Genomic DNA, 20712 nt, shown 5'->3' on the forward strand with positions numbered 1-20712 from the left:
ACATTACCACATTTTGAAATTCCTTTCAAGAATGTGACTGATCACATGCTGTGAAAGGGCCTTCAGCTACACAGGACGTGCAGTATCCCTGCAGGTCCCAGTTTCATTCTCTCCAGTACAGCACCAATCAGATAGATCAGTGTAGGACAAGAACAGAGAAAACAGTTCTCTCAGTGATCAGGAAGGATGTTGTCAGCATTCTGCTCATTCAGAATAAGCTGCCTCTAGACTGTAACACACATACACTTTTTAGTAAGATTTTTCTTTGCTAAATATGCTAATTAATGTCTAGTTAAGGGTTCCCCAACTCCGGTCCTCAAGGCCCACCAACAGGTCATGTTGTCAGGATTTCCCTTGTATTGTACAGGTGATGCAATTCACCTGGGCAATACTGAGGAAATCCTGAAAACATCACCTGTTGGTGACCTTGAGGACCGGAGTTGGGGAGCCCTGGTCTAGTTGATACAGGAGTTAAAAAGTACAATTGTTTACACAGAGTCAAAACCTAGAGTTTTAGCATCCTGGGTTCTGTTGTGGTGCCTTTACCATTGATAAGATGTCACATCCTTGCCTATAATTTTAGTATTACTCCAGTAGGCTTTATATGCCTGACAGCCTCTTTATATGGCATATTGAGATGCAATTAAGTGCTTGGGACCCGTTAAATGCCATTGATGGTGCCCATTTCTGGAGATGGATGGTGAAGGCCACCTCATTTTATACTAATACCTACTAAAAAACAAAGTAGTGTAGGTCAGGCATAGAGAAAATGGAAGTTTTGTAAACACATATTACAACTAGTGTTTAATAGGCTGACCTCACATGTAGAGTATCCATGATATACCTTCCAGCTACTTTATCTAAATTAGAAGCAAATTGTTTGAAGATTACTTCTACCTAAATGGCAGAAAGCGCACCTATCTTGGTGATGGATAGGACAGCTTGAGGGGATATGGAGGTGGCTGTTTTTTTGATGGGTGTAATGTAAACATTTTGCTATTAATATATGTAAAATTTCAAAGTTTTCTAACTATTAGACACACGTTAGTTTTAAACACACCCCCAGGTTTACTTAGTAAAAATATAGGATAAAAACTTTTGCAACTAATTAAAATTTCCCACAGGTATAAATTTGTAGGGGATTTGATAACAGTAACTTTACTGCTTAGCGTACATTTTTTTTGCAGAAAAACGTATCAACAAAATACCCTGGTTTTGCTAACATCTTTTACTAGCACTTGCTACTTACATTTACGTATATTTTACAACAGAGTATTCATGCACGTTTGTCATACTGTGTTCTGTTTCTGTGTCTTAGTTCTTGGGTGGTGTGAACAGGGTCTTATTGACTCGTTCAGTTTTTGTGCATGTGTCATGTGTTCTGACTTTACTGCTGTAGGGAAGAATATAGTGGATAGAGATCTAATGTTAGTATTTCTCTGCAGCATGTATATTATACATGTGTACCTTTGCAGCAGGCAGTTTATATGCATTTTCTGGAGCACATGCGTAATCACATCACTACTGCATGCACAGTATATGCACACTAAGCTTTGCTATGCATACGCACATGTCTGCAACATACATACACACATTTCAGTTACACACAGCTGTCTTACATACACACACCTCTCCAACACACACACAGCTCAGCTACATAGAAACACACAGCTCTCCTATGTTTACACACACACACCTTTCCTATATAACACTCAGCTCTCACACATACACATATACGGTTTTCCCACATTCACATACAGCTCTTCTACTTACACAAACACAGCTACCCAAAAACAAACACGGCTTTGAAACATGCACACACACATATGTTCTACTTACATTGGCACGGTACCTCAGTGGTTAGTCCCTCAGCGATGGGGTCCTTAGTTCAAATCCCACCAAGGACAACATCTGCAAGGAGTTTGTATATTCTCCCCGTATTTGCGTGGGTTTCCTCCTACATACCAAAGACATACTGATAGGAAATTTAAATTGTAAGCCCTATCGAGGACAGTGCCAATAATGTCTGTAAAGCGCTGTGGAATTAATGGCGCTATATAAATGAGTAAGGAGTTTGTATGTTCTCCCCGTGTTTGCGTGGGTTGCTCCCACATTCCAAAGACATACAGATAGTGAATTTAGATTGTGAGCCCCATCGGGGACAGTGCCAATAATGTCTGTAAAGCGCTGTGGAATTAATGGCGCTATATAAATGAGTAAGGAGTTTGTATGTTCTCCCCGTGTTTGCGTGGGTTGCTCCCACATTCCAAAGACATACTGATAGGGAATTTAGATTGTGAGCCCCATCGAGGACAGTGCCAATAATGTCTGTAAAGCGCTGTGGAATTAATGGCGCTATATAAATGAGTAAAATAAATACATACACTGTTTGCTAAACACTCGCACACAGCTTTCCTCATACACAAAAAACTCATATTAGCAACACATACAGCTCCTCTATGTACACTCACACAAACAGATATATGTATATATATATATATATATATACACAAACACATATACATCAACACAACCCCTGTATACATTACCACATTTTGAAATTCCTTTCAAGAATGTGACTGATCACATGCTGTGAAAGGGCCTTCAGCTACACAGGATGTGCAGTATCCCTGCAGGTCCCAGTTTCATTCTCTCCAGTACAGCACCAATCAGATAGATCAGTGTGGGGCAAGAACAGAGAAAACAGTTCTCTCAGTGATCAGGAAGGATGTTGTCAGCATTCTGCTCATTCAGAATAAGCTGCCTCTAGACTGTAACACACATACACTTTTTAGTAAGATTTTTCTTTGCTAAATATGCTAATTAATGTCTAGTTAAGGGTTCCCCAACTCCGGTCCTCAAGGCCCACCAACAGGTCATGTTGTCAGGATTTCCCTTGTATTGTACAGGTGATGCAATTCACCTGGGCAATACTGAGGAAATCCTGACAACATGACCTGTTGGTGACCTTGAGGACTGGAGTTGGGGAGCCCTGGTCTAGTTGATACAGGAGTTAAAAAGTACAATTGTTTACACAGAGTCAAAACCTAGAGTTTTAGCATCCTGGGTTCTGTTGTGGTGCCTTTACCATTGATAAGATGTCACATCCTTGCCTATAATTTTAGTATTACTCCAGTAAGCTTTATATGCCTGACAGCCTCTTTATATGGCATATTGAGATGTAATTAAGTGCTTGGGACCCGTTAAATGCCATTGATGGTGCCCATTTCTGGAGATGGATGGTGAAGGCCACCTCATTTTATACTAATACCTACTAAAAAACAAAGTAGTGTAGGTCAGGCATAGAGAAAATGGAAGTTTTGTAAACACATATTACAACTAGTGTTTAATAGGCTGACCTCACATGTAGAGTATCCATGATATACCTTCCAGCTACTTTATCTAAATTAGAAGCAAATTGTTTGAAGATTACTTCTACCTAAATGGCAGAAAGTGCACCTATCTTGGTGATGGATAGGGCAGCTTGAGGGGATATGGAGGTGGCTGTTTTTTTGATGGGTGTAATGTAAACATTTTGCTATTAATTTATGTAAAATTTCAAAGTTTTCTAACTATTAGACACACGTTAGTTTTAAACACACCCCCAGGTTTACTTAGTAAAAATATAGGATAAAAACTTTTGCAACTAATTAAAATTTCCCACAGGTATAAATTTGTAGTGGATTTGATAACACTAACTTTACTGCTTAGCGTACATTTTTTTTGCAAAAAAACGTATCAACAAAATACCCTGGTTTTGCTAACATCTTTTACTAGCACTTGCTACTTACAGTTACGTATATTTTACAACAGAGTATTCATACACGTTTGTCATACTGTGTTCTGTTTCTGTGTCTTAGTTCTTGGGTGGTGTGAACAGGGTTTTATTGACTCGTTCAGTTTTTGTGCATGTGTCATGTGTTCTGACTTTACTGCTGTAGGGAAGAATATAGTGGATAGAGATCTAATGTTAGTATTTCTCTGCAGCATGTATATTATACATGTGTACCTTTGCAGCAGGCAGTTTATATGCATTTTCTGGAGCACATGCGTAATCACATCACTACTGCATGCACAGTATATGCACACTAAGCTTTGCTATGCATACGCACATGTCTGCAACATACATACACACATTTCAGTTACACACAGCTGTCTTACATACACACACCTCTCCAACACACACACAGCTCAGCTACATAGAAACACACAGCTCTCCTATGTTTACACACACACACCTTTCCTATATAACACTCAGCTCTCACACGTACACATATGCGGTTTTCCCACATTCACATACAGCTCTTCTACTTACACAAACACAGCTACCCAAAAACAAACACGGCTTTGAAACATGCACACATACATATGTGCTACTTACATTGGCACGGTACCTCAGTGGTTAGTCCCTCAGCGGTGGGGTCCTTAGTTCAAATCCCACCAAGGACAACATCTGCAAGGAGTTTGTATATTCTCCCCGTATTTGCGTGGGTTTCCTCCTACATACCAAAGACATACTGATAGGAAATTTAAATTGTAAGCCCTATCGAGGACAGTGCCAATAATGTCTGTAAAGCGCTGTGGAATTAATGGCGCTATATAAATGAGTAAGGAGTTTGTATGTTCTCCCCGTGTTTGCGTGGGTTGCTCCCACATTCCAAAGACATACAGATAGTGAATTTAGATTGTGAGCCCCATCGGGGACAGTGCCCATAATGTCTGTAAAGCGCTGTGGAATTAATGGCGCTATATAAATGAGTAAGGAGTTTGTATGTTCTCCCCGTGTTTGCGTGGGTTGCTCCCACATTCCAAAGACATACTGATAGGGAATTTAGATTGTGAGCCCCATCGAGGACAGTGCCAATAATGTCTGTAAAGCGCTGTGGAATTAATGGCGCTATATAAATGAGTAAAATAAATACATACACTGTTTGCTAAACACTCGCACACAGCTTTCCTCATACACAAAAAACTCATATTAGCAACACATACAGCTCCTCTATGTATACTCACACAAACAGATATACAGTCATATGTAAAAGTTTGGGCACCCCTATTAATGTTAACCTTTTTTCTTTATAACAATTTTGGTTTTTGCAACAGGTATTTCAGTTTCATATGTCTAATAACTGATGGACTCAGTTATATTTCTGGATTCAAATGAGGTTTATTGTACTAACAGAAAATGTGCAATCTGCAGTTAAACAAAATTTGACCGGTGCAAAAGTATGGGCACCCTTATCATTTTCTTGATTTGAACACTCCTAACTACTTTTTACTGACTTCCTGAAGCACTAAATTGGTTTTGTAACCTCTTTGAGCTTTGAACTTCATAGCCAGGTGTATCAAATCATGAGAAAAGGTATTTAAAGTGGCCACTTGCAAGTAGTTCTCCTATTTGATTCTCCTATGAAGAGGGGCATCATGGGCTCCTCAAAACAACTCTCAAATGATCTGAAAACAAAGATTATTCAACATAGCTTTTCAGGGGGAAGGATACAAAAAGTTGTCTCAGAGATTTAACCTGTCAGTTTCCACTGTGAGGAGCATAGTAAGGAAATGGAAGAACACAGGTACAGTTCTTGTGAAGCCCAGAAGTGGCAGGCCAAGAAAAATATCAGAAAGGCAGAGAAGAAGAATGGTGAGAACAGTCAAGGACAATCCACAGACCACCTCCAAAGACCTGCAGCATCATCTTGCTGCAGATGGTGTCACTGTGCATTGGTCAAACTGACAGGTTAAATCTCTGAGACAACTTTTTGTATCCTTCCCCTGAAAAGCTATGTTGAATAATCTTGGTTTTCAGATCATTTGAGAGTTGTTTTGAGGAGCCCATGATGCCACTCTTCATAGGAGAATCAAATAGGAGAACTACTTGCAAGTGGCCACTTTAAACACCTTTTCTCATGATTTGATACACCTGGCTATGAAGTTCAAAGCTCAATGAGGTTACAAAACCAATTTAGTGCTTCAGAAAGTCAGTAAAAAGTAGTTAGGAGTGTTCAAATCAAGAAAATGATAAGGGTGCCCATACTTTTGCACCGGTCAAATTTTGTTTAAATGCAGATTGCACATTTTCTGTTAGTACAATAAACCTCATTTGAATCCAGAAATATAACTGAGCCCATCAGTTATTAGATATATGAAACTGAAATACCTGTTGCAAAAACCAAAATTGTTATAAAGAAAAAAGGTTAACATTAATAGGGGTGCCCAAACTTTTACATATGACTGTATATATATATATATATATATATATATATACACACAAACACATATACATCAACACAACCCCTGTATACATTACCACATTTTGAAATTCCTTTCAAGAATGTGACTGATCACATGCTGTGAAAGGGCCTTCAGCTACACAGGACGTGCAGTATCCCTGCAGGTCCCAGTTTCATTCACTCCAGTACAGCACCAATCAGATAGATCAGTGTGGGGCAAGAACAGAGAAAAGAGTTCTCTCAGTGATCAGGAAGGATGTTGTCAGCATTCTGCTCATTCAGAATAAGCTGCCTCTAGACTGTAACACATACACTTTTTAGTAAGATTTTTCTTTGCTAAATATGCTAATTAATGTCTAGTTAAGGGTTCCCCAACTCCAGTCCTCAAGGCCCACCAACAGGTCATGTCAGGATTTCCCTTGTATTGTACAGGTGATGCAATTCACCTGGGCAATACTGAGGAAATCCTGAAAACATGACCTGTTGGTGACCTTGAGGACCGGAGTTGGGGAGCCCTGGTCTAGTTGATACAGGAGTTAAAAAGTACAATTGTTTACACAGAGTCAAAACCTAGAGTTTTAGCATCCTGGGTTCTGTTGTGGTGCCTTTACCATTGATAAGATGTCACATCCTTGCCTATAATTTTAGTATTACTCCAGTAAGCTTTATATGCCTGACAGCCTCTTTATATGGCATATTGAGATGTAATTAAGTGCTTGGGACCCGTTAAATGCCATTGATGGTGCCCATTTCTGGAGATGGATGGTGAAGGCCACCTCATTTTATACTAATACCTACTAAAAAACAAAGTAGTGTAGGTCAGGCATAGAGAAAATGGAAGTTTTGTAAACACATATTACAACTAGTGTTTAATAGGCTGACCTCACATGTAGAGTATCCATGATATACCTTCCAGCTACTTTATCTAAATTAGAAGCAAATTGTTTGAAGATTGCTTCTACCTAAATGGCAGAAAGCGCACCTATCTTGGTGATGGATAGGACAGCTTGAGGGGATATGGAGGTGGCTGTTTTTTTGATAGGTGTTATGTAAACATTTTGCTATTAATTTATGTAAAATTTCAAAGTTTTCTAACTATTAGACACGTTAATTTTAAACACACCCCCAGGTTTACTTAGTAAAAATATAGGATAAAAACTTTTGCAACTAATTAAAATTTCCCACAGGTATAAATTTGTAGGGGATTTGATAACACTAACTTTACTGCTTAGCGTACATTTTTTTGCAAAAAAACGTATCAACAAAATACCCTGGTTTTGCTAACATCTTTTACTAGCACTTGCTACTTACAGTTACGTCTATTTTACAACAGAGTATTTATGCACGTTTGTCATACTGTGTTCTGTTTCTGTGTCTTAGTTCTTGGGTGGTGTGAACAGGGTCTTATTGACCCGTTCAGTTTTTGTGCATGTGTCATGTGTTCTGACTTTACTGCTGTAGGGAAGAATATAGTGGATAGAGATCTAATGTTAGTATTTCTCTGCAGCATGTATATTATACATGTGTACCTTTGCAGCAGGCAGTTTATATGCATTTTCTGGAGCACATGCGTAATCACATCACTACTGCATGCACAGTATATGCACACTAAGCTCTGCTATGCATACGCACATGTCTGCAACATACATACACACATTTCAGTTACACACAGCTGTCTTACATACACACCTCTCCAACACACACACAGCTCAGCTACATAGAAACACACAGCTCTCCTATGTTTACACACACACACCTTTCCTATATAACACTCAGCTCTCACACGTACACATATACGGTTTTCCCACATTCACATACAGCTCTTCTACTTACACAAACACAGCTACGCAAAAACAAACACGGCTTTGAAACATGCACACTCACATATGTGCTACTTACATTGGCACGGTACCTCAGTGGTTAGTCCCTCAGCGATGGGGTCCTTAGTTCAAATCCCACCAAGGACAACATCTGCAAGGACTTTGTATATTCTCCCCGTATTTGCGTGGGTTTCCTCCTACATACCAAAGACATACTGATAGGAAATTTAAATTGTAAGCCCTATCGAGGACATTGCCAATAATATCTGTAAAGCGCTGTGGAATTAATGGCGCTATATAAATGAGTAAGGAGTTTGTATGTTCTCCCCGTGTTTGCGTGGGTTGCTCCCACATTCCGAAGACATACAGATAGTGAATATAGATTGTGAGCCCCATCGGGGACAGTGCCAATAATGTCTGTAAAGCGCTGTGGAATTAATGGCGCTATATAAATGAGTAAGGAGTTTGTATGTTCTCCCCGTGTTTGCGTGGGTTGCTCCCACATTCCAAAGACATACTGATAGGGAATTTAGATTGTGAGCCCCATCGGGGACAGTGCCAATAATGTCTGTAAAGCGCTGTGGATTTAATGGCGCTATATAAATGAGTAAAATAAATACATACACTGTTGGCTAAACACTCGCACACAGCTTTCCTCATACACAAACAACTCATATTAGCAACACATACAGCTCCTCTATGTACACTCACACAAACAATATATATATATATATATATATACACAAACACATATACATCAACACAACCCCTGTATACATTACCACATTTTGAAATTCCTTTCAAGAATGTGACTGATCACATGCTGTGAAAGGGCCTTCAGCTACACAGGACGTGCAGTATCCCTGCAGGTCCCAGTTTCATTCTCTCCAGTACAGCACCAATCAGATAGATCAGTGTAGGACAAGAACAGAGAAAACAGTTCTCTCAGTGATCAGGAAGGATGTTGTCAGCATTCTGCTCATTCAGAATAAGCTGCCTCTAGACTGTAACACACATACACTTTTTAGTAAGATTTTTCTTTGCTAAATATGCTAATTATTGTCTAGTTAAGGGTTCCCCAACTCCGGTCCTCAAGGCCCACCAACAGGTCATGTTGTCAGGATTTCCCTTGTATTGTACAGGTGATGCAATTCACCTGGGCAATACTGAGGAAATCCTGAAAACATGACCTGTTGGTGACCTTGAGGACTGGAGTTGGGGAGCCCTGGTCTAGTTGATACAGGAGTTAAAAAGTACAATTGTTTACACAGAGTCAAAACCTAGAGTTTTAGCATCCTGGGTTCTGTTGTGGTGCCTTTACCATTGATAAGATGTCACATCCTTGCCTATAATTTTAGTATTACTCCAGTAAGCTTTATATGCCTGACAGCCTCTTTATATGGCATATTGAGATGTAATTAAGTGCTTGGAACCCGTTAAATGCCATTGATGGTGCCCATTTCTGGAGATGGATGGTGAAGGCCACCTCATTTTATACTAATACCTACTAAAAAACAAAGTAGTGTAGGTCAGGCATAGAGAAAATGGAAGTTTTGTAAACACATATTACAACTAGTGTTTAATTGGCTGACCTCACATGTAGAGTATCCATGATATACCTTCCAGCTACTTTATCTAAATTAGAAGCAAATTGTTTGAAGATTGCTTCTACCTAAATGGCAGAAAGCGCACCTATCTTGGTGATGGATAGGACAGCTTGAGGGGATATGGAGGTGGCTGTTTTTTTGATAGGTGTTATGTAAACATTTTGCTATTAATTTATGTAAAATTTCAAAGTTTTCTAACTATTAGACACACGTTAATTTTAAACACACCCCCAGGTTTACTTAGTAAAAATATAGGATAAAAACTTTTGCAACTAATTAAAATTTCCCACAGGTATAAATTTGTAGGGGATTTGATAACACTAACTTTACTGCTTAGCGTACATTTTTTTGCAAAAAAACGTATCAACAAAATACCCTGGTTTTGCTAACATCTTTTACTAGCACTTGCTACTTACAGTTACGTCTATTTTACAACAGAGTATTTATGCACGTTTGTCATACTGTGTTCTGTTTCTGTGTCTTAGTTCTTGGGTGGTGTGAACAGGGTCTTATTGACCCGTTCAGTTTTTGTGCATGTGTCATGTGTTCTGACTTTACTGCTGTAGGGAAGAATATAGTGGATAGAGATCTAATGTTAGTATTTCTCTGCAGCATGTATATTATACATGTGTACCTTTGCAGCAGGCAGTTTATATGCATTTTCTGGAGCACATGCGTAATCACATCACTACTGCATGCACAGTATATGCACACTAAGCTCTGCTATGCATACGCACATGTCTGCAACATACATACACACATTTCAGTTACACACAGCTGTCTTACATACACACCTCTCCAACACACACACAGCTCAGCTACATAGAAACACACAGCTCTCCTATGTTTACACACACACACCTTTCCTATATAACACTCAGCTCTCACACGTACACATATACGGTTTTCCCACATTCACATACAGCTCTTCTACTTACACAAACACAGCTACGCAAAAACAAACACGGCTTTGAAACATGCACACTCACATATGTGCTACTTACATTGGCAAGGTACCTCAGTGGTTAGTCCCTCAGCGATGGGGTCCTTAGTTCAAATCCCACCAAGGACAACATCTGCAAGGACTTTGTATATTCTCCCCGTATTTGCGTGGGTTTCCTCCTACATACCAAAGACATACTGATAGGAAATTTAAATTGTAAGCCCTATCGAGGACATTGCCAATAATATCTGTAAAGCGCTGTGGAATTAATGGCGCTATATAAATGAGTAAGGAGTTTGTATGTTCTCCCCGTGTTTGCGTGGGTTGCTCCCACATTCCGAAGACATACAGATAGTGAATTTAGATTGTGAGCCCCATCGGGGACAGTGCCAATAATGTCTGTAAAGCGCTGTGGAATTAATGGCGCTATATAAATGAGTAAGGAGTTTGTATGTTCTCCCCGTGTTTGCGTGGGTTGCTCCCACATTCCAAAGACATACTGATAGGGAATTTAGATTGTGAGCCCCATCGGGGACAGTGCCAATAATGTCTGTAAAGCGCTGTGGATTTAATGGCGCTATATAAATGAGTAAAATAAATACATACACTGTTGGCTAAACACTCGCACACAGCTTTCCTCATACACAAACAACTCATATTAGCAACACATACAGCTCCTCTATGTACACTCACACAAACAATATATATATATATACACAAACACATATAAATCAACACAACCCCTGTATACATTACCACATTTTGAACTTCCTTTCAAGAATGTGACTGATCACATGCTGTGAAAGGGCCTTCAGCTACACAGGACGTGCAGTATCCCTGCAGGTCCCAGTTTCATTCTCTCCAGTACAGCACCAATCAGATAGATCAGTGTAGGACAAGAACAGAGAAAACAGTTCTCTCAGTGATCAGGAAGGATGTTGTCAGCATTCTGCTCATTCAGAATAAGCTGCCTCTAGACTGTAACACACATACACTTTTTAGTAAGATTTTTCTTTGCTAAATATGCTAATTAATGTCTAGTTAAGGGTTCCCCAACTCCGGTCCTCAAGGCCCACCAACAGGTCATGTTGTCAGGATTTCCCTTGTATTGTACAGGTGATGCAATTCACCTGGGCAATACTGAGGAAATCCTGAAAACATGACCTGTTGGTGACCTTGAGGACCGGAGTTGGGGAGCCCTGGTCTAGTTGATACAGGAGTTAAAAAGTACAATTGTTTACACAGAGTCAAAACCTAGAGTTTTAGCATCCTGGGTTCTGTTGTGGTGCCTTTACCATTGATAAGATGTCACATCCTTGCCTATAATTTTAGTATTACTCCAGTAGGCTTTATATGCCTGACAGCCTCTTTATATGGCATATTGAGATGCAATTAAGTGCTTGGGACCCGTTAAATGCCATTGATGGTGCCCATTTCTGGAGATGGATGGTGAAGGCCACCTCATTTTATACTAATACCTACTAAAAAACAAAGTAGTGTAGGTCAGGCATAGAGAAAATGGAAGTTTTGTAAACACATATTACAACTAGTGTTTAATAGGCTGACCTCACATGTATAGTATCCATGATATACCTTCCAGCTACTTTATCTAAATTAGAAGCAAATTGTTTGAAGATTACTTCTACCTAAATGGCAGAAAGTGCACCTATCTTGGTGATGGATAGGACAGCTTGAGGGGATATGGAGGTGGCTGTTTTTTTGATGGGTGTAATGTAAACATTTTGCTATTAATTTATGTAAAATTTCAAAGTTTTCTAACTATTAGACACACGTTAGTTTTAAACACACCCCCAGGTTTACTTAGTAAAAATATAGGATAAAAACTTTTGCAACTAATTAAAATTTCCCACAGGTATAAATTTGTAGTGGATTTGATAACACTAACTTTACTGCTTAGCGTACATTTTTTTTGCAAAAAAACGTATCAACAAAATACCCTGGTTTTGCTAACATCTTTTACTAGCACTTGCTACTTACAGTTACGTATATTTTATAACAGAGTATTCATGCACGTTTGTCATACTGTGTTCTGTTTCTGTGTCTTAGTTCTTGGGTGGTGTGAACAGGGTCTTATTGACTCGTTCAGTTTTTGTGCATGTGTCATGTGTTCTGACTTTACTGCTGTAGGGAAGAATATAGTGGATAGAGATCTAATGTTAGTATTTCTCTGCAGCATGTATATTATACATGTGTACCTTTGCAGCAGGCAGTTTATATGCATTTTCTGGAGCACATGCGTAATCACATCACTACTGCATGCACAGTATATGCACACTAAGCTTTGCTATGCATACGCACATGTCTGCAACATACATACACACATTTCAGTTACACACAGCTGTCTTACATACACACACCTCTCCAACACACACACAGCTCAGCTACATAGAAACACACAGCTCTCCTATGTTTACACACACACACCTTTCCTATATAACACTCAGCTCTCACACGTACACATATGCGGTTTTCCCACATTCACATACAGCTCTTCTACTTACACAAACACAGCTACCCAAAAACAAACACGGCTTTGAAACATGCACACACACATATGTGCTACTTACATTGGCACGGTACCTCAGTGGTTAGTCCCTCAGCGATGGGGTCCTTAGTTCAAATCCCACCAAGGACAACATCTGCAAGGAGTTTGTATATTCTCCCCGTATTTGCGTGGGTTTCCTCCTACATACCAAAGACATACTGATAGGAAATTTAAATTGTAAGCCCTATCGAGGACAGTGCCAATAATGTCTGTAAAGCGCTGTGGAATTAATGGCGCTATATAAATGAGTAAGGAGTTTGTATGTTCTCCCCGTGTTTGCGTGGGTTGCTCCCACATTCCAAAGACATACAGATAGTGAATTTAGATTGTGAGCCCCATCGGGGACAGTGCCCATAATGTCTGTAAAGCGCTGTGGAATTAATGGCGCTATATAAATGAGTAAGGAGTTTGTATGTTCTCCCCGTGTTTGCGTGGGTTGCTCCCACATTCCAAAGACATACTGATAGGGAATTTAGATTGTGAGCCCCATCGAGGACAGTGCCAATAATGTCTGTAAAGCGCTGTGGAATTAATGGCGCTATATAAATGAGTAAAATAAATACATACACTGTTTGCTAAACACTCGCACACAGCTTTCCTCATACACAAAAAACTCATATTAGCAACACATACAGCTCCTCTATGTACACTCACACAAACAGATATATATATATATATATATATATATACACAAACACATATACATCAACACAACCCCTGTATACATTACCACATTTTGAAATTCCTTTCAAGAATGTGACTGATCACATGCTGTGAAAGGGCCTTCAGCTACACAGGACGTGCAGTATCCCTGCAGGTCCCAGTTTCATTCTCTCCAGTACAGCACCAATCAGATAGATCAGTGTAGGACAAGAACAGAGAAAACAGTTCTCTCAGTGATCAGGAAGGATGTTGTCAGCATTCTGCTCATTCAGTATAAGCTGCCTCTAGACTGTAACACACATACACTTTTTAGTAAGATTTTTCTTTGCTAAATATGCTAATTATTGTCTAGTTAAGGGTTCCCCAACTCCGGTCCTCATGGCCCACCAACAGGTCATGTTGTCAGGATTTCCCTTGTATTGTACAGGTGATGCAATTCACCTGGGCAATACTGAGGAAATCCTGAAAACATGACCTGTTGGTGACCTTGAGGACCGGAGTTGGGGAGCCCTGGTCTAGTTGATACAGGAGTTAAAAAGTACAATTGTTTACACAGAGTCAAAACCTAGAGTTTTAGCATCCTGGGTTCTGTTGTGGTGCCTTTACCATTGATAAGATGTCACATCCTTGCCTATAATTTTAGTATTACTCCAGTAGGCTTTAAATGCCTGACAGCCTCTTTATATGGCATATTGAGATGCAATTAAGTGCTTGGGACCCGTTAAATGCCATTGATGGTGCCCATTTCTGGAGATGGATGGTGAAGGCCACCTCATTTTATACTAATACCTACTAAAAAACAAAGTAGTGTAGGTCAGGCATAGAGAAAATGGAAGTTTTGTAAACACATATTACAACTAGTGTTTAATAGGCTGACCTCACATGTAGAGTATCCATGATATACCTTCCAGCTACTTTATCTAAATTAGAAGCAAATTGTTTGAAGATTACTTCTACCTAAATGGCAGAAAGCGCACCTATCTTGGTGATGGATAGGACAGCTTGAGGGGATATGGAGGTGGCTGTTTTTTGATGGGTGTAATGTAAACATTTTGCTATTAATTTATGTAAAATTTCAAAGTTTTCTAACTATTAGACACACGTTAGTTTTAAACACACCCCCAGGTTTACTTAGTAAAAATCTAGGATAAAAACTTTTGCAACTAATTAAAATTTCCCACAGGTATAAATTTGTAGGGGATTTGATAACACTAACTTTACTGCTTAGCGTACATTTTTTTTGCAGAAAAACGTATCAACAAAATACCCTGGTTTTGCTAACATCTTTTACTAGCACTTGCTACTTACAGTTACGTCTATTTTACAACAGAGTATTTATGCACGTTTGTCATACTGTGTTCTGTTTCTGTGTCTTAGTTCTTGGGTGGTGTGAACATAGTCTTATTGACTCGTTCAGTTTTTGTGCATGTGTCATGTGTTCTGACTTTATTGCTGTATGGAAGAATATAGTGGATAGAGATCTAATGTTAGTATTTCTCTGCAGCATGTATATTATACATGTGTACCTTTGCAGCAGGCAGTTTATATGCATTTTCTGGAGCACATGCGTAATCACATCACTACTGCATGCACAGTATATGCACACTAAGCTTTGCTATGCATACGCACATGTCTGCAACATACATACACACATTTCAGTTACACACAGCTGTCTTACATACACACACCTCTCCAACACACACACAGCTCAGCTACATAGAAACACACAGCTCTCCTATGTTTACACACACACACCTTTCCTATATAACACTCAGCTCTCACACATACACATATACGGTTTTCCCACATTCACATACAGCTCTTCTACTTACACAAACACAGCTACCCAAAAACAAACACGGCTTTGAAACATGCACACACACATATGTGCTACTTACATTGGCACGGTACCTCAGTGGTTAGTCCCTCAGCGATGGGGTCCTTAGTTCAAATCCCACCAAGGACAACATCTGCAAGGAGTTTGTATATTCTCCCCGTATTTGCGTGGGTTTCCTCCTACATACCAAAGACATACTGATAGGAAATTTAAATTGTAAGCCCTATCGAGGACAGTGCCAATAATGTCTGTAAAGCGCTGTGGAATTAATGGCGCTATATAAATGAGCAAGGAGTTTGTATGTTCTCCCCGTGTTTGCGTGGGTTGCTCCCACATTCCAAAGACATACAGATAGTGAATTTAGATTGTGAGCCCCATCGGGGACAGTGCCAATAATGTCTGTAAAGCGCTGTGGAATTAATGGCGCTATATAAATGAGTAAGGAGTTTGTATGTTCTCCCCGTGTTTGCGTGGGTTGCTCCCACATTCCAAAGACATACTGATAGGGAATTTAGATTGTGAGCCCCATCGAGGACAGTGCCAATAATGTCTGTAAAGCGCTGTGGAATTAATGGCGCTATATAAATGAGTAAAATAAATACATACACTGTTTGCTAAACACTCGCACACAGCTTTCCTCATACACAAAAAACTCATATTAGCAACACATACAGCTCCTCTATGTACACTCACACAAACAGATATATGTATATATATATATATATATATATATATACACAAACACATATACATCAACACAACCCCTGTATACATTACCACATTTTGAAATTCCTTTCAAGAATGTGACTGATCACATGCTGTGAAAGGGCCTTCAGCTACACAGGACGTGCAGTATCCCTGCAGGTCCCAGTTTCATTCTCTCCAGTACAGCACCAATCAGATAGATCAGTGTGGGGCAAAAACAGAGAAAACAGTTCTCTCAGTGATCAGGAAGGATGTTGTCAGCATTCTGCTCATTCAGAATAAGCTGCCTCTAGACTGTAACACACATACACTTTTTAGTAAGATTTTTCTTTGCTAAATATGCTAATTAATGTCTAGTTAAGGGTTCCCCAACTCCGGTCCTCAAGGCCCACCAACAGGTCATGTTGTCAGGATTTCCCTTGTATTGTACAGGTGATGCAATTCACCTGGGCAATACTGAGGAAATCCTGAAAACATGACCTGTTGGTGACCTTGAGGACTGGAGTTGGGGAGCCCTGGTCTAGTTGATACAGGAGTTAAAAAGTACAATTGTTTACACAGTCAAAACCTAGAGTTTTAGCATCCTGGGTTCTGTTGTGGTGCCTTTACCATTGATAAGATGTCACATCCTTGCCTATAATTTTAGTATTACTCCAGTAAGCTTTATATGCCTGACAGCCTCTTTATATGGCATATTGAGATGTAATTAAGTGCTTGGAACCCGTTAAATGCCATTGATGGTGCCCATTTCTGGAGATGGATGGTGAAGGCCACCTCATTTTATACTAATACCTACTAAAAAACAAAGTAGTGTAGGTCAGGCATAGAGAAAATGGAAGTTTTGTAAACACATATTACAACTAGTGTTTAATAGGCTGACCTCACATGTAGAGTATCCATGATATACCTTCCAGCTACTTTATCTAAATTAGAAGCAAATTGTTTGAAGATTGCTTCTACCTAAATGGCAGAAAGCGCACCTATCTTGGTGATGGATAGGACAGCTTGAGGGGATATGGAAGTGGCTGTTTTTTTGATAGGTGTTATGTAAACATTTTGCTATTAATTTATGTAAAATTTCAAAGTTTTCTAACTATTAGACACACGTTAATTTTAAACACACCCCCAGGTTTACTTAGTAAAAATATAGGATAAAAACTTTTGCAACTAATTAAAATTTCCCACAGGTATAAATTTGTAGGGGATTTGATAACACTAACTTTACTGCTTAGCGTACATTTTTTTGCAAAAAAACGTATCAACAAAATACCCTGGTTTTGCTAACATCTTTTACTAGCACTTGCTACTTACAGTTACGTCTATTTTACAACAGAGTATTTATGCACGTTTGTCATACTGTGTTCTGTTTCTGTGTCTTAGTTCTTGGGTGGTGTGAACAGGGTCTTATTGACCCGTTCAGTTTTTGTGCATGTGTCATGTGTTCTGACTTTACTGCTGTAGGGAAGAATATAGTGGATAGAGATCTAATGTTAGTATTTCTCTGCAGCATGTATATTATACATGTGTACCTTTGCAGCAGGCAGTTTATATGCATTTTCTGGAGCACATGCGTAATCACATCACTACTGCATGCACAGTATATGCACACTAAGCTCTGCTATGCATACGCACATGTCTGCAACATACATACACACATTTCAGTTACACACAGCTGTCTTACATACACACCTCTCCAACACACACACAGCTCAGCTACATAGAAACACACAGCTCTCCTATGTTTACACACACACACCTTTCCTATATAACACTCAGCTCTCACACGTACACATATACGGTTTTCCCACATTCACATACAGCTCTTCTACTTACACAAACACAGCTACGCAAAAACAAACACGGCTTTGAAACATGCACACTCACATATGTGCTACTTACATTGGCAAGGTACCTCAGTGGTTAATCCCTCAGCGATGGGGTCCTTAGTTCAAATCCCACCAAGGACAACATCTGCAAGGACTTTGTATATTCTCCCCGTATTTGCGTGGGTTTCCTCCTACATACCAAAGACATTTTGATAGGAAATTTAAATTGTAAGACCTATCGAGGACATTGCCAATAATATCTGTAAAGCGCTGTGGAATTAATGGCGCTATATAAATGAGTAAGGAGTTTGTATGTTCTCCCCGTGTTTGCGTGGGTTGCTCCCACATTCCGAAGACATACAGATAGTGAATTTAGATTGTGAGCCCCATCGGGGACAGTGCCAATAATGTCTGTAAAGCGCTGTGGAATTAATGGCGCTATATAAATGAGTAAGGAGTTTGTATGTTCTCCCCGTGTTTGCGTGGGTTGCTCCCACATTCCAAAGACATACTGATAGGGAATTTAGATTGTGAGCCCCATCGAGGACAGTGCCAATAATGTCTGTAAAGCGCTGTGGATTTAATGGCGCTATATAAATGAGTAAAATAAATACATACACTGTTGGCTAAACACTCGCACAGAGCTTTCCTCATACACAAACAACTCATATTAGCAACACATACAGCTCCTCTATGTACACTCTCACAAACAATATATATATATATACACAAACACATACATCAACACAACCCCTGTATACATTACCACATTTTGAACTTCCTTTCAAGAATGTGACTGATCACATGCTGTGAAAGGGCCTTCAGCTACACAGGACGTGCAGTATCCCTGCAGGTCCCAGTTTCATTCTCTCCAGTACAGCACCAATCAGATAGATCAGTGTAGGACAAGAACAGAGAAAACAGTTCTCTCAGTGATCAGGAAGGATGTTGTCAGCATTCTGCTCATTCAGAATAAGCTGCCTCTAGACTGTAACACACATACACTTTTTAGTAAGATTTTTCTTTGCTAAATATGCTAATTAATGTCTAGTTAAGGGTTCCCCAACTCCGGTCCTCAAGGCCCACCAACAGGTCATGTTGTCAGGATTTCCCTTGTATTGTACAGGTGATGCAATTCACCTGGGCAATACTGAGGAAATCCTGAAAACATGACCTGTTGGTGACCTTGAGGACCGGAGTTGGGGAGCCCTGGTCTAGTTGATACAGGAGTTAAAAAGTACAATTGTTTACACAGAGTCAAAACCTAGAGTTTTAGCATCCTGGGTTCTGTTGTGGTGCCTTTACCATTGATAAGATGTCACATCCTTGCCTATAATTTTAGTATTACTCCAGTAGGCTTTATATGCCTGACAGCCTCTTTATATGGCATATTGAGATGCAATTAAGTGCTTGGGACCCGTTAAATGCCATTGATGGTGCCCATTTCTGGAGATGGATGGTGAAGGCCACCTCATTTTATACTAATACCTACTAAAAAACAAAGTAGTGTAGGTCAGGCATAGAGAAAATGGAAGTTTTGTAAACACATATTACAACTAGTGTTTAATAGGCTGACCTCACATGTAGAGTATCCATGATATACCTTCCAGCTACTTTATCTAAATTAGAAGCAAATTGTTTGAAGATTACTTCTACCTAAATGGCAGAAAGTGCACCTATCTTGGTGATGGATAGGACAGCTTGAGGGGATATGGAGGTGGCTGTTTTTTTGATGGGTGTAATGTAAACATTTTGCTATTAATTTATGTAAAATTTCAAAGTTTTCTAACTATTAGACACACGTTAGTTTTAAACACACCCCCAGGTTTACTTAGTAAAAATATAGGATAAAAACTTTTGCAACTAATTAAAATTTCCCACAGGTATAAATTTGTAGTGGATTTGATAACACTAACTTTACTGCTTAGCGTACATTTTTTTTGCAAAAAAACGTATCAACAAAATACCCTGGTTTTGCTAACATCTTTTACTAGCACTTGCTACTTACAGTTACGTATATTTTACAACAGAGTATTCATGCACGTTTGTCATACTGTGTTCTGTTTCTGTGTCTTAGTTCTTGGGTGGTGTGAACAGGGTCTTATTGACTCGTTCAGTTTTTGTGCATGTGTCATGTGTTCTGACTTTACTGCTGTAGGGAAGAATATAGTGGATAGAGATCTAATGTTAGTATTTCTCTGCAGCATGTATATTATACATGTGTACCTTTGCAGCAGGCAGTTTATATGCATTTTCTGGAGCACATGCGTAATCACATCACTACTGCATGCACAGTATATGCACACTAAGCTTTGCTATGCATACGCACATGTCTGCAACATACATACACACATTTCAGTTACACACAGCTGTCTTACATACACACCTCTCCAACACACACACAGCTCAGCTACATAGAAACACACAGCTCTCCTATGTTTACACACACACACCTTTCCTATATAACACTCAGCTCTCACACGTACACATATGCGGTTTTCCCACATTCACATAC

This window comes from Dendrobates tinctorius, unplaced genomic scaffold, assembly GCF_039654945.1.
Source record: "Dendrobates tinctorius isolate UK_male_01 unplaced genomic scaffold, ASM3965494v1 ptg000090l, whole genome shotgun sequence".
Lineage (NCBI taxonomy): Eukaryota > Metazoa > Chordata > Amphibia > Anura > Dendrobatidae > Dendrobates > Dendrobates tinctorius.